Here is a 16,481-nt window from a genome sequence, read left to right as displayed (position 1 = left end):
GGAATTAACAGTCTGAAGAGCACTGCATTGCTCAAGCAATGGAATCTAAGTCTGCTCCAGACTCTGGAAATGCCTGGTTCGCATCTGCCCAGTGGAATCACTTCTTTTGTGACATGAGAGTGTGCAACAGGAATGTATGTGTAAAGCAGAAGAACAGCTCACAACTCTTGGACCATATCCCATGTATAAATCTTGTTTCAAACAGCCCAAATCCAGGCATAGACCAGCAATCTTAAAAGCACCTAAGCTACACATTCAACAGACTTACGTGTATAGGCACCCCAGTCCTATAGAGTCTGACAGACTCTTTATCAGTTCTTCCAAGATTTATGGATTCTAATGAAAACTTTACTTGTCTTTGCCTTGAAAATGCTTTTGCATAACAGAATGCAGAATGCAGAATATGCATGATCCAAAAAAAGAGCAGTAATGTGCAGTGCCCTTCATTCTCTCATGTAGGTGTAGGAGGTAAGCAGGTTTGGTAGCTCCCAAAATCAGACAGACTACAATTATGAACTGATCTCAACAGCACAGGCTCTGCTTAAGGCATATGAATTAATGTGTTTTAAAAAGAGGGTGTGCTGTTTCATTTGCATGCCAGAAAACGGAATTACAGCTGTCCTGTAGGACTTCTTGGTCACTATTTTTCCTGCAGGGCACACCTATCTTATACTACTGGTGAGGCATATGTTATGCTATCCAGAGCTCCCTGTTGGCAGCTGCTCAGAAACATGCTGTGAAAGGGACTCTTGAGCTCTCTGTCAAGAAGGATCTTAACAGAATGGATTTACAGATTTCTGCCCTAGAAACCTGTGCTGGAGTGAAACTTAATTCCTTTTCTGGCCTTGCAATTTCTGAACCTAGTTGCACACATTCATATGAAAACAAATTTTTGTTTATGACACTCACAGCACTAAATACCAAGGATCATTATGACCAAGAGACCTTGTAGAGTGTAACTTTTTAATTCAAGTAGCCATACCCAGATCAATGCACCAGGCTGCTATTTCAGTAATACTAAGGTATTAATCCTTAGCCTTCTGTGAAGCAGAAAATAACTCTATTTTGCAGATGGGGAACCAAAGAAGGTAGAAAAGCCATGCTCAGATATAAGTCAAAGTTTTAATTTTGAAACCTCACTCCTAAAATGAACTTTTGCTGACAGAAAGAGATTCAGTCAAAAATTCAATAATGTACTTAAGGTTGGTATTCATTTCATCACTTTCATAACCTCTGAAATACAAACAATGCATAGATAACTGTTTCCAAGAGTTGCTGGAAATAGCAAAGGGGTTAGACTTCATGCCAAGGGGAGTTACTGACTCCAGTCCCAAATCTTTTCCATGCTATGTTCCCACAGGTTATACAGGTAAGACGTGAATTGGATTTCCAATGAAAGAGATGGGTTCCTAGACTCCCTCTAGTGGCACACGGGGGGTCTGAGCTGATACACAAATGCTCAGCCAAGAACTCTCTTTTCAGTGAGGACCAGACGTGAAGTCACAGTTCAGTGTGCAGAAACAAGTATGGCAGAAGGTTCTAGAAAGGCATTCCTCATGGCCACTATTGTCTGTTAGCATGCCATCAAGCACTGGCAAGGTGAAGGCAGACAGCAGGTAATCTGATGGCTGATTGCGAGTGGCCAGTGGATAAAGGAGGACCATGCAACACTTGGCTTGGTCTGGAGGCTGCTCTTTAGCAGAGGCACAGACGTAACCTGTTTATGAGTGGTGGAATAGTGTGTACAAGATCAACTCAAAACACTGACAAGCCCTGCCTGATCAAAATTTCCTGTTCATCTCTCCTCCTTTCTTGAATTGACACCACATTCTTCTTATTCAGGCGGAAGACATTCATCCATTTAAGTGCAGGGAGCCTGGACAATTTACTCTCACTGCCGATTTGGCCCTAAGCATTTTTACTCCTCATTTCTAAAGAAATAAGAAATGGTTCTGTTTGGTTTAGCGGGCTTATGTGAAAGATAGATCTGACCTATTGCAAATATTTGACTTGTTTGGTAAAACACAACCGATATTCTGAAATGACTGAGCACGAGTCGGGCAACAATAGCTGCAGTTGATAAAAATGTAAAGGCTTTTGTTTCAAGCTTGACAAAGGCTGACAGAAAAATTAAAGGACAATGTGATAATGATGGATGGCCCTTGCTGTATTTTGACTGAGAATGAAAGAAATTTTAAGTGGTAAACTGAACTGAATGATGACCTACCTGGGAAACAATCTCACTACTCTGTGCAAAATTTAATCAGTCTGTGGCATGTAGTACTAAATAATTTAGCAAGGTTTTAAATTCAAAGGGAGCTGCACATTTAGCCTTGCTCCAAGAAAACGGAACTGAACAAAAGGATCATTCAACCTGAATATCATGTGCCAATAGCTCCTTAGCACTTAAGACTGAATGATCATGAAGGCTCACGGACATGAGGTCAAGGGGTTCATTTTACTAATTGAGTCAGATTTATGAAACTCTGAAATGGCAATTATGTGCTTGACATTTTTGCTAACAAATCAGATGTCATTAAAAAATATCCAAACCCTTTTAACGAAAGCTCCATGTAGCTCTAGACCCTCAGTTAAAACCATTAGAGACTTGTGGTGGATGAGTTCATAATGCAAGACACACAGCTGGGCCAAAATGGCCAGGCAGCTTAGAAAGAAAAGAAAATAAATTCACAGAGTCCCATGATTCTGATATTTAATGGGCCTGTAAATGATATGACATGTTAGAAAATAGCCAGGCTGGACAGAACCTTGGGCAACATGGTGTGAGGTGTCCCTGCCCATGGCATGGGGGCTGGAACTAGATGATTAAGGGAGTGGAGCATCTCCCTTATGAGGAAAGGCTGAGGGAGCTGAGTCTCTATAGTTTGGAGAAGAGGAGACTGAGGGGTGACCTTATTAGTGTATATAAATATATAAAGGGGGAGTGTCAAGAGGATGGAGCCAGGCTCTTCTCAGTGGCAAACAATGATAGGACAAGGGGTAATGGGTACAAACTGGAACACAAGAGGTTCCACTTAAACTTGAGAAGAAACTTCTTCTCAGTGAGGGTGACGGAACATTGGAACAGGCTGCCCAGGGGGGTTGTGGAGTCTCCTTCTCTGGAGACATTCAAAACCCGCCTGGACACATTCCTGTGTAACCTTATCTAGGTGTTCCTGCTCTGGCAGGGGGATTGGACTAGATGATCTTTTGAGGTCCCTTCCAATCTCTAACATACTGTGATACTGTGATACTGTGATCTTAAGGTTCTTTCCAACCCTAATTTATTCTATGATTCTATGTTGGAAAGTTCGTTAAAGTTTGAATATACACAGTTTGATCGCACAGTCAAGACAGATGGAAAAAAATCAAGTGTTAAATGATCCTAGGATTTTGATCTCATTGCACTTTTTTCCTAATTTAGGAACCATGAAGAACAAGAATTCTCTCTTCTTATAGAAAGTTTCACAGTTTCGTGGTGCTTTTTTTCCTATTTCAAAAGCAACAGGTTTCAGTAGCAAATGAAGAAGGATGAAGTATTAAAAATTAGAGCAAAAAAGACAATGTTTCCTTCTATTTTCAAAGAGCCAAGCAAAAAAATTGTATCTACACATCCCTGGCCCAAACTCTACCCTTACAAAATTAAGAATGAAACTCAAAAGAACAAAGCCCATTTCAATATTAGTATTGGCAGCATGGTGTCATCCCAATTCACTTAAAAGTTCATCCCTTACAATAAGCACCTGATATCACATCATGGCACATTTTACAACACATGCTCTGACTAACTGCAGAATTGGTTATGACAAAATAAAAAATGTGATGAATATGAAAAAACAAGGTGCAGTAGCAACTTATTTCTGATTATGCATCTCATTTGACATTGAAATATGAAGAAAAAGTTGACTGCCTTTAATTTTCTTGAAACAATTCCTCTATTGAATATCTCATCTACTTTGTGCACCACACAACAGCAGGACCGACAAAGACTATGGGTGCGTGAAAGACTGGTTTTCCACCAGTAAAGTCAGGTCAGACTTTACTCAGGTGTGTAAGCCATTAGAAAACAAGGAGCTGTGGCTCTCAGTAATGTGACAAAAAAGCAGCAATGGGAAGGAAGTGCCTTAATGCAGTAGGAAGGGAATGTTAAGGGAGGGCTGAGAGCAAGGATTGGCTACCCTTGCCTCCCAAGGTGTGGCTGCCCAGGCTCAGGCCAGCTCTCATGCAGTGCTGTGGGGGCCCTGGCTCAGGCAGGCAGACAGTGAGGGATATTTAGATAAAACCCATCTCTGCCACCTTCCCTGGTGACTCTAACAAGCAAAGCATGGTGACTGATGGCAGCCCCACTCTTCCTCTTGAGCCCTTCCCCTTCACACAATAGAATTTCCCAGCCAGCAAAACGTGACCTTTCTCCACAGCATAGATGTTGCCACAAATACAGCTTTGTCACCTGGAGACTAGAGTATTAATGCACACAGTTGGTGGAGTCGCACATAGGGACCAGAGGAAATCTGAATCAAGCATTTCACAGGAAAGCATCTAACATGAACATTTAATTATTGTACTACTGGCTGATAACTGTCAAACATAAGGTTTGACCTTTGAAGCCCTCAGTGCTTACTTTAGGGATCATTTTACTTCCCACAGCACTCCACTGAATTCGTGATCAGTAAAAGCACTCTAGATGTATCTCCCTTGAAACAGAAAAGAGAAGTTGCAATGAAGGCCCTGAGATGCTAGAACATGCTTCCATTTCATTGTCCATCAGAGTCATTGTTTATCACCAGTCTAGCCATTTAAACAGCTCACCATTCTTGCTCTCAGTGAAGTAGACTAACAGATGACATAATGCAGTACCTCACAATACATTTATCTACTGCTGTTCAGTTTTAGTGAGGCAGATTATATGAATTACAACATTTGTACTGTAGAAAACATATTCCTTATAATGCATTAATTTTTTACTTTCTAATTGTGCTAAAACTGGTGATACACAGAGCATAAAAGGATAAATTTGGTAAGATAATAACTTGGCCTGATGATAAAATACTGAAGATTATCTTTAGTACAAAGCAAATCTAAATTCTCTAGTAGGTAAATTCTTTAATACTGAAGAATCTGTTTTCAGGTGCTCTTTTACTCTACTAATGATTATTAGCACAAGATGCACCTTTAAGAACAAATCAAAACAAGTGTTCAACAGGAACACTAAACTTTCATGCTTTGGAGTTATATGAATATAATATGCACTTCAGATTACTTCAAACACAGACTGTAAGACCTACTTTTTCCTCAAAGTTACCATTAAGGTTTGCTAGTAGTTAAAAAAGTCTTTTCCATTTAATAGTAGTAATATTAGTAAAGCCTATTACTTTAAGGGAGTCATTTTATCTTGTATAAAAGCCCATCTGTCTAATTAAAGTAGTTACAAATACCGCACTGAGCAAATCACTGAAGCTTATGCAACTTGCCTGAAAGAAATAAAGTAAAATTTGCAGACCATGCAATAGAGTAAGAAAAAGAATTTTGTAATTGAACATTTTGAATAAAAAGGTACAGTTTTTAAAGCATTTTTTGAGACTTCAGCCTCAAATGAAGATTTACTTACAAAAAGGCACCTATACACGTCTTGATTTTGTTCACAACTCTACATTAACAAATATGTATGCGGTAAAGAACGTATCTCCGCTTTGAGGTTTTGTAAGACAAAAAATACATTTAGACAATAAAGACCAAATGGTAGGGAAAAGAATGTAGCATTATTCCCATTTCACAGCTGGGGAAATGAATACAGAAGAATTAAGCAGAATGTCTTACATTTTACAGACTTCTGAGCCTAAAAGAGAAGTTCAGAACAGATCTCCTGAGTTCCACTTTAATCCTCCACTAAAAAACCTAAACCAATCAAAACCACAAAACCTCTTAAAAATTGTATTTCAAAAAGCAGTTGTCCTTATACCTGAAGTGCGAATTTCACTGCATTCAAGACAAAATGTTACCACAAAAGCCACCAAAAATCATGAATAAAGCCAGCACCATTCATCCCAAAAGCACAGCATTCTACCATTAATATGTTCTAGGCCCATTGCCACTGCTTAAAAATCACATCAAGGCTCTGATGTACATTTTTATTCTTTTTAAGTAAACAGACAAGCAATATCTCCTTGTTTCTCCAAGCCATAAAATAGGAATATTCAAAATTAAATGAAATAAAGTACCGGCAGCTGGCCCTTGAAAACCTATAAGGAAAAGCTAATGTACAATACAAATTCAGACACCAACAGCCTTGAACAATGGTGACAGCTTTCTCAGAATGACACTTGACTCCTTCTGTGAAAAAAGACTCAAAAAACTCAGACAGAACTGCACTAGGAGAAAGAAAGAGGCCAAGGAGAATTTGCTAAAACTTCCCTATTAAGAAGACAAGTGTTGCAACTAGAGGGAGGTAAACAAATTGCTGATCTCTATTTTTTATGGATTTTATGTTTATTTCGCTGAGAAATTCAGCTCAGATCACTGAAATTGCTTAAGCAACTAATAAGTCACTGCAGTAATTTTAAGGTTAGTAAAAAGAGATAACAGAGCATTATTTATTTTACATTACTTCATTTCAAAATAAAATCAAAGGGGTCCAACACTAATCTGAAAAGCTTTATCACAGTGGGATAGCTATATCCCATTGAAAATCACCTTAGGTAAGTTAATGGCATCTTTGCAACCTAAACCAAAGTTTATTGCACTTCTTTGCACTGTCTTTGACTAATACATTTAATTCTCACATTCTTATCATCATAGTACATTACCTGAGAAAACAAGGCCCTATCTTTCTAGCTGTCGATCTTTTATGCTCTGTCTGGTTTTCACTCAAAACAGTTGCATATGTGTAGTTGAATTCCACCCATGACTCTTTGGCTTTGTGTAACACAGTACTATGCATGGTTGGAACACATGCAATATAGGCAAAACTTAATGTTATTAAAATTATCCAGCTTCCCTTGAGGCAAGCAGGCAATTGGTACTTTAACTACTATACTAAGTGATCACATAAGACATTTTACCAATAGAATATTGCAGTATAGTTATAAAGAATGCTTGGTCATATCTGCTAATTTATTTTAACCAAAATGGTATAAAAAGCAATGCAGAGATTTCAGTTCCTGCTTGTGAATGATGAAAAGCATCCAGAGCTCTCCTCAATCAAACAGCAAACTAGCACTTCAACATGTCACACTCTTCAACTCCTCCCTGCCTCCTACCAATCAAGGATTAGGAAACCTGCAGAAAATACAAACCACAGAAACCACAGGGGGAAAAACAAATACACAAGTGAAATGACCCACAGCAATATCTAAAGAATAAAACACTTTACCCGCTCCTACAGTTTTACCCTGGCAAACTTTTTTTCTGCCCTTCCTCCTCTCCTTTGGTTTGTTTATTTCTTCACTTGCCATGAGGATTAATATAGGTAGTTTCAGCTGAAAGATATACGCTCTTCAGGCAAAAGCAATTTTTTTCTTCAAGGGCATATCTGGGGAGTAAACAAGCTGTGCAGATACCAGTGAAAGAAAGGTAAAGGAAATGCATGTCAGAGTATAATGTAGATAAAAAGAAAGAAAAACTTTAATTCCTCTGTCTTCAGACCTTCTTAACAAAGGAAATGTAATCCTGACTGAAAATTGCTTGGACCGTTCTTCTCACACATGGCACATCACTTTACATCATAACATGAGCTCCAGCAGATACCTGAGGACCTGTTCACAGACACCTGCCAGGCAAGTTTCTTCAAAGAAGCTTACAGCTGTCTTAGTGCTAGTGAGGGAACCACAGTCTTGTGAAAGAAGTCTGAGTGTTGTGGGAGATCCCCATATGGTACTGGTGTTCCAACCAACTTTATCAACTTTGGTACTCATACTCGCTAGCAATGTTTTTTGTGTTGTATTTTGTTTTTCTCTCTCTGCAACTTGAGAATGGTTTTGAGATATACCCTTATTGTCCTGACTAGTTTTTGCTGTCTCTTCCCCTCTCCAAGGGAGTCATACAGCAAGATCGATGCAATGAGCGCTCTTGAAAGCTGTCAAAACAGTTTTGAATCCCTGAGATAAAGTCAAAGCGATTCACAGTAAAATAGAGCAAGAGAGAGGAAGATCAAATGCAGAAAGGCTGTGATGTTATTTAGCAATAAAAAATGTGACTTGAATTACAAAGCAAAGGGAATGTTATTGTGTCAAGAATTCAAGCAGTAACAACTAGAAAAAATAGTTTGTGATTATAGCTTAGAGGCTTCCCTTTTGGAGGACGGGCTAAAGATGCTTTAGGTCCCACCACAAATTTAGACTGAACCTAAGCTGTGAAGAAAGATTTTATAAAGATTTTAAATTTTTGTGCAGGAAAATTTCAAACTTTTGTCGGTTTGATTTGTTTTGTAGTCAGAAGAATACTGAAAACAAGGGGGGAGGGAACCTTACTTACTGTAAAATACTGATAGAATACTGTAAAAAACATCATTGCATATTTTTTTCCTTTATACAATATAGAAATGCAGGCTAGGATAAACTCCAGAAAAAGTTCACAAGTCATCTAAATTACAAACAGAAAAATAGAATAATCAGAACTAATAATTACTAACATCTACTTACGGATGCCAGAAATACTAAAGGTTTGAGATGAGCAAATTTCAAAGTGCCTGCTTCTCTCTGAGCCTCTATGCTCGTCTTCATTGTGATCAGAGACTTTATAAACAGAACTTCTCAAAGCTTTTTAAGACATGCAATTTTTACAAAAGCTTTCCATAACCCTCTTGGACTCATGCAATCTTCCCAAAGCATCTATATCTACCTCTATTTGCTCAGAACTAATGATTCTAATACCAGAACTAATACCTTCCCAAGGTTTGCAGTCTCAGTTGGAACAAAACATGGTACTGATATATCACCAAACTAGCATCACCAGTGGACATTTTAAGTAATATCACATAGCATATCATTTTCCTTTCTTGAATTGAGTGAAAAACTGAGCAACCTAGTCTCAAAAGAAAGGGAAGTTATAGAAGCACCATATAAGACAGAGATAGGAAATTCTGCACTCCACATAGCATTTAATGGTGCAGGAAAGATTTCAAGGAAGAAAATTATCAAGTCACTTTTATAATTTCTTTATGGTTTGAGTTTTGTGAATAATAAATGATCTAAATGGAAACGGAAGATCATTAGCAACTGTGATACTACAACTCTGTCATCAGTTTCCAGTGAAATTATTCCATTAACAGTTATCTTCATGAAGATCACATACGATGTTCATAGATATTGTAATTTTACATTCTGACCCCTCAGACAAAAAATATCAATTGAAGTTCAAGAATGTTAGAGGTATAAACAATAGCAAAACTTGAAGTCCAGAAAAATTAGAGAGCAAGACATGCTACTATAGCAAATCAGTGATAATAAACAGCACCATTTTAAAAACACATCACTTAAGATCATATCACAGTTGCTTTCCAAAGAGCAGCAGCAATATACCTAGCATATCTAGTTCAAGAAGTACTTTATTGTAGATGCTCTACCCATGTACAAGCATTCAAAATATTAACTTTATGCAATTACTGTGTATGGAGAAAAAAGCTTCAAAACTAATACACAATCTTTGCCTTTTCAGATATCACACAGGGAATCCAAACCAAGAACTATCAAATTAGCCAATTATTATGTACATAAAAATGAAATATTTTCAAGTGTTGTGTGTTATTGAAGACATTATCCAAAACCACAGGCTTTTAGAGTAAGTTGTTAAAGGTCGGACCTGGAGAGATTTGCTGCATCCAGCATGAGGGGAGGAAAAGGAAAAGTAAAACCAGGACAAATTCAGATTTAATTTACATGAAATACTCTGAATTCAGTAACTTAAATGAGCATTCCAGTATGGGGAAAAAAAAAATCCATATGAATTCATATGTTACCTAACAAAATTTAAAAACTTTTCTTTCATTAAATTCATTAAATATTTTAATGTAAAAATGTAGGAGTGTCAAACAGGCTCCCAAAAAGTGTTTCTGTGCTTTGGAATGTTATTTTCTTGACTTTTCCAAAATAATTCTGAGCTTATCTGAAAAAAACCCTAAAAATAATTGTATCTCATTTTTCTAAAGTCACCATAAATGAAGAAATAACAGTTCACACAGCTCAGCTATACACCCCATTCACTATTCAAGTATTTATCAACAAAAAGCAATTTCAAAGTAGCTGCCTTGTGAGTGTTCAGGCATAATAGCTGGACAATTCAGCCATAAAATTAAGACAACAATTCCACCATAAGTTTCTTGACAGACATCTCCTACCTGAAAATGTAAACTGAATATTATTCTTCTTTAGTCCCATAATAAAAGCCATCCTACACAATGATTTCTTAATTAATCTGACTGCACAGCATTTATCTACATTGTGTTTTAGGGTGTGTGCCACCTCTTTTAGTGGTTACTGAGTGTCCTCTGGAGAACTTAACTTCAATGTTATGGTAACGATTTAATAGCTTAATGTCATTTTAAATCATCGATGTATATGCAAAACCAAATTACTTTAACACAATTTGAAGGGCTACACTTTGCAGAATGAATGAAATAGTGTACTTATAATGCAACCATTAACATGAGGTTATAATGAGTTACTTTCTTGGGCCTGCCACAGTGAAAACTCATTCCCCCACTCCTCAGCTTTTGCAAGAAAAAAAGGAGATAGTTTGGGGGAAGGAAGGCTTTTGATATGGAGAAAGTCTTCAAGAGCATTCCTTTTATTTATTTTTCAGCTGAAAGCTTGGGCTCCTCTGCCTGTGAGTTGTTCTCTGTACTTTCTACTTTTTAAAAGATGGCAGTAGAAGAGACTTTTCCCCTCTGTTTTCAGGGCTGTAAACTGAAAGCCCCTCTTTCTTTTAATTCAAACACAGACACAATAAAAAAAAAAAAAAAAAAAAGATTCTCAAAACTAAAAAGCAGAGGTATTCACATGCTCAGAATTTCAAATCAAGTCCTAAGCAGTCTTCTGAGCCTCATGTTTTTGATACGCTTTGATTGCTGTTAAGGGCAATGTGGTGCTTTTTTTTTTTTTTACTCAAAACACCCTCTATTGTAGCCGTACATGTTCTCATTGTTCCATTACACCATGGGTCTGCTCAATTCTCTCTTCACAAAGCCCAAGCTTTGTTCACTCAAAGGGTAGGATGTTCCCATAGGCAAAGAATGCCTTTTCTTTGAGATGTGGCTGTAAATGAGACATTTCAACTCAGGAACTATAAAGGAGGAAACCAGAAATTGTTCATCTGTCTCAGTGTCTAAGGTCTTAACACCAAAACAGAGGGTAACTCGATTACTGATGAGTGTGCTGCTGCAAACCCCTTCCCTTCCCACCTCCCCTTTACCCCTTCAGTGAATATTTTTATGTGTTTTCTGATATATCCTTATGAGGATAAGGTGTCCAACAGCAGTGCGCAAGATTTATCAGAGGCCTGTAGTGGAAGTATTTGCAAACCAGGGGATCTATTGCCTATCTAAAAAGCTCAGTTTTCAAAGAACACCAAAAAATCTCACTTTCTCAGTTCTATTTCAAATTACTGTTCTACTCAGTTTTTACTTTCATAGAGTGAGAGGTGCACAAGTGAGTTACAGAAATAAAGGAAGGAGAGGAGCTTCTATGAGAATATCACCACAGAAATGAAACATAATAAAAATCTGAGGGTGGGCAAATGAACAGACAAAGATAAAGGAATCTAGAACTGATAGAAATAATGGAAGTTGCTTCATTTCAGATGTGTTTTGGATTTCAGAGTTTCTACAAATTTAAAAAAAAAAACTTGTATAGAAGTAAAAGTACACAGAAGGTGAACCTCTTTAAATGTATTTGGAGGCAGGAGTTAATAAACCATAGGGTGCAAATTTGGCATAGTGCTTGTCCAGATATGGAAAACAGCCAATCACAAAGTTTTGCTACTGGATTAAAAATGAAGAAAAAGGTGAAAAAGAGACCATTAAAGAAGGAGAGTGAATACAAGACATATGAATCCAGGAAACGAAGAGTCTAAGATCATAATTAGAAACTGAGACTGAAGTGGAAATACTTGAGAATCTGTTGAAGGGAAGTGGCATGAAAGTAAAAGTGATTTTAACTGCATACTTACAGCACAGCAGCAAAAGAGGCCAAATAGATTGGAAAGTTGGGAAGTGAAAAGATCAAGCAGCAGACTTAAACAAAACAGAATACTTTTCTCTCAAAGCACATAATTAAATTCAGAAACCTGTTGCCAGAAGTTACTGTGAAAGCTAAGATGATAAATGTTTTGAAATGGGACTGGACAAGCAGGTGGAAGATAAATACATTGCAGTCCAAAGGAAAGGTGCAGTGAGACCTTTGCTCTTACACATTGTAGGAGATCTTCTGTTTGAACGTATATATCGAAATATTAATGAGGATGAAATTCAAGTCTTTCAGTGCTTTTATATGCAAATAATAGCTTGCCCAAGAAAAAAATACAGAATAATTGAGAGGCTGAAGTCAAAGGAATATGTTATCCCACTTTTTATTCCCCAGGCATACTGAATTACTAGCTCAATCACTTTCTACTGTATGTATAATTGTGGCAATAAGAACTGCATTGACCATACGCAGCTGCTGATTCATGCTGATTTCCATATTGCTTTGCCAGATAATTGATACATGACACATTATAGCTCTGAATATTTCAATTAATTGAATGAGTGTCTTTAGATTTGCAAATCAGGATATTTTGCCCAGGTACTTTATTTCAAATAGGGCTGCAAATTACCAGATGCTGCTGTTTCCATTAAGATTTCTCAATGATGTTGACTTCTGTCACCCACTCAACGTAATGTTGAACTAAGTCTTTTGCAGTGACATCCAGATGTTTTGAACTACTGCTGTATAGATAACAGCTATGTCATCAGTTTGATTATGATGGACCACAACCTTTCTCAACCTCAGCTAAATCAATGCACTTATTACCTAAGGTTTGTAAGTGGAATCTGTACTTTTGGATTGAGCATCATGAGTTTGACAGCTGGCTCTGTTTACTAGTGATTAATGACTAGTATTTGGACAAAGGTAAACAAAAATTCTTAATAAATTGGAAGAGAGTGAAAATTACCTGGGGCCCATTACCAAAGAAAGGGTGCAATATATCCAGCCAGAATGTGCACTTCTAAAGCACTAAGCTCACCAATTACAATACAGAAATGACAACAGCTACAGGCATTAAAGCTTGTGCCTTTGCCACTGCATGAGACAAATGTTTGAGCAAACTACATGTCTTGCCTTTGTGCTGCTGCATATAAACTCCTTGTACCCAACTTCCTGCTTTATGAAGTGTTTTCTTGACATTAATAATAAAAGTTAAGAAAAATGAAAGCAGCAGCCGTATTGATTCAGCAAAGTAGCATGCACATATTTAATAGCCCATACCTTTACCTGATTCAAATATATTCAATTTCTCTGAAGTCTGATTTCTTTAAGTATATTACAAATCTAAAAAGACTTTTTATGTTATCAGATACTAATTATATTAGACAGATTGCTATTCATCTAGTTACAGCAATATTTGTTTCCACTGTCATCACTTAACATCAAAACAGTATTACTTCATCATCATTTACAGTGGAAAAAATACTATTTTTTCTGTAAATTTTGTGTCTAGGTTGGTCCAGTTAAAGGCATGAGACACTCTTTGCTTGGTTTTTATAATTAATGTGTATAAATACGTTGCTTACTCTTAATCTCTAATTATGATAAACTATATGTTCCATTTTTAGGCAAGCTTCTCTCTATGCTAAAGCTGTCTAAATCTTCTCTGAGTTAGGAAGATAACTTCAGAAATGGAGAGAACTAGTAGACTGAGTCCCACTGAGAAGGGGCTTCATGGGGAAAAAAGGAACAGAAGCCAGATGAAAATTTAACAACCTTAATAAACAGAAAGACTGAAAATCTGTCAAAGCAGAAGTGAAAAAAAGGAAAACATGTAGAAAAAACCCCTCACAATATGGCTAAGAAAAGAAAAGATGTGGATGAGGTTCCACTCCCCTTCTTCTACAGAGGATTCCACCGACATCATCTGCATTTTTACACAAGCTTGCCTGGAAAAACTGAATCAGCCATGATATTTCTCTAACCTTGGGCATGTGATTATCATTGTTTCTCTCCATCCCTGCAATTCCTCTGGGCTCAAGAGTTTCCTAGAAAAACAGTTGTTTAGCAGCTGTGGAGCTGCACTTCCAGAAGCTCCACTAAGGCAGTGGCTACTAGCACTCAGGGCACTTATGCCTGACTCCTTACAGGTGACCTAGTAAGTCACCTTTTCTAGACCTGTGATTTAAAAGACTCTCTTGTGAAGAGGCTCTCTTCTCATGAAGATTTCTTCCCTCTCCTCTCCTTTCCCCTCCCAAATCTTTGTGAAAGTACCTCCTCTTACATTAAATCTAGCATGTACTTGTATTAGAAACCTAATAAGTAAGAAGGCATACTTACATGATAAATCAGCTGTAACACACTAGGACAAAACAGAGTAGGACAAAAAATTACCTCAATGCATTAGGCATGGGGAAGGGATGAGAAATCAAAGGATGGTCCCAGATATATTTAGGAAGATATAGGAAAAAATACATCTTCTATTAAATGGAAGAATGCATCTCAGAAAATGATAAGAAGTAGGTTTGCTAGCCCCCAGAGAAAGAGAAGGAAAGAAAGAGAGAATAATGTATAATTTTAGGAGGATTATGTTTCACTAGAGACATTCATGAATGTAATGAGCTAAAGAAAGGGTAAGACACTGCTTAAATTGAACTATACAACTCATTGTGCTACACTTGATAAAATAATTGTGTCTCTTCTGTTCTTAAATAAACTTAACTCTGAAATACAGTAAATTGTTATGCACTAAACATCATCACATAGTCTGCCACACTGCTTTCATTGTTTCACAAAACTCAGAAGCGCCTGACATTTACCTTCTCTACTCCTAACACTGGAATTGCAGAAATGCAATTAGGAAAACAGTGGTACTAATAACAGAAAAGGTCACCAATGTGCAAGCTAAACCTGATAACATGCCTAATATGCTGCCAAACATAACAGAATGCCTTCCTGATAATGAATGATTTTACAGACCGCTATGAAGTTGTTGCAAGATAATCAGATCAACAGGGGGCATGCCACTATGCGAAAGACATAGGAGATCGTGAAATACTCTTTAATAGAGGTGTATTGCAAAGTCATCACTGACAGAAAAATCTACCATTATAAAAGGCCATGTTTTCAGAAATAACCACCTAAATAAATTGGGCAGGAAACACAAGCAACAGAAGTTTCAGTATTTGGTAAGCACAGAAGCCACTGCCTCATCAAAGGCAGTGCACTTTGTGCCTGCAGCCAATAACCAATAACCCACCACCTCCAGGATGTAAAAGACATGTTTTTTTCTTTTCTTGCAGTAATCAACGTAAGTCCAGGTTAGAAGGTTCAGTTTCTCTGATTGTCTTTAATACAGAAATATGCACACAGCAGTACAGGCTCTGTGCTCCTCATGAACAGACCTGCTCCTTACTTGTGCCACTAATCCTACATAAACTGATAGTGAACTTCAAGAAAAAATGAAAAGTAATAAGGGGCTCTTTTGATAAATGACATTTCATCAACAGTGCCACTAAATAGCTCATTACTGAAAACTGAAAGTAGCACATAATAAAAGCTTTCTCCCAGACAACTAAAGGCAGTTTAAACCTTTAGTAAAAATGTTTTGAGATCTTACAAACACCAAAGAAACACAGATTTGTTTTACCAGAAATCATCATAGAAAGCTTAGAAAGGACCTTAAAGGTCATCTCATTACACCCCCCGTGCCATGGGCAGGGACAGTTTCCAGTACAGCAGGTTTTTTAATTCAATTTTCAAATTCAAACCCCTCCAGGGCTGGGCATCCACAACTTCGACACAACCTGTGTCTCACGACCCTCACAGTAAAGAATTTATTCCTAACATCTAATCTAAATCTCCCCTCTGTCAGTATAAAGCCATTCCCCCTTGTCCTACCACTACATGCCCTTTTAAAAAGGCCCCTCCAGATTTCTTGTAGACCCCCCCTTAGGTATTTGAAGACTCTTATAAGATCTCTCCTGAGCCTTCTCTTCAGGCTGAACAAGCCCAAGTCTCTCAGTCTGTCTTCATAGTCACTTGCTGAGGGTGCACTCATGAGCAAATAAAATCCATATAGTCCACATGTCTATTAACAGACTAAAATTTGCATTAGATTTTATAACTATCAATAAAATGAAACAAAGATGTATTTTTTAAAAAAATAGAGAAAAAAGTACCATCATGAGCTACAGTGGAGCTTTCACCTCTGTTTCACTTAGGTTGCAATTAAAATTACAGAACTCGTAATCTTCCAGGAATTATCACAAACATATCCGTGGTAAGAGAACATTATGTTTTCAG

General features: G+C 37.4%; 1 protein-coding gene across 2 annotated transcripts in view; it reads right to left on the bottom strand.

Moving 5' to 3' along the window:
* The window catches only part of CADM2 (cell adhesion molecule 2), a gene marked incomplete at both ends in the record, with an annotated part of 618,340 nt that overhangs the window by 33,646 nt on the left and 568,213 nt on the right, over positions 1-16,481 (bottom strand). The window lies entirely within an intron of this gene.

This window comes from Psittacula echo, assembly GCF_963264785.1.
Source record: "Psittacula echo genome assembly, chromosome: 3".
NCBI lineage: Eukaryota > Metazoa > Chordata > Aves > Psittaciformes > Psittacidae > Psittacula > Psittacula echo.
Note: the sequence above shows the minus strand (reverse complement) of the source record. Positions and strands in the feature narration are given on the sequence as shown.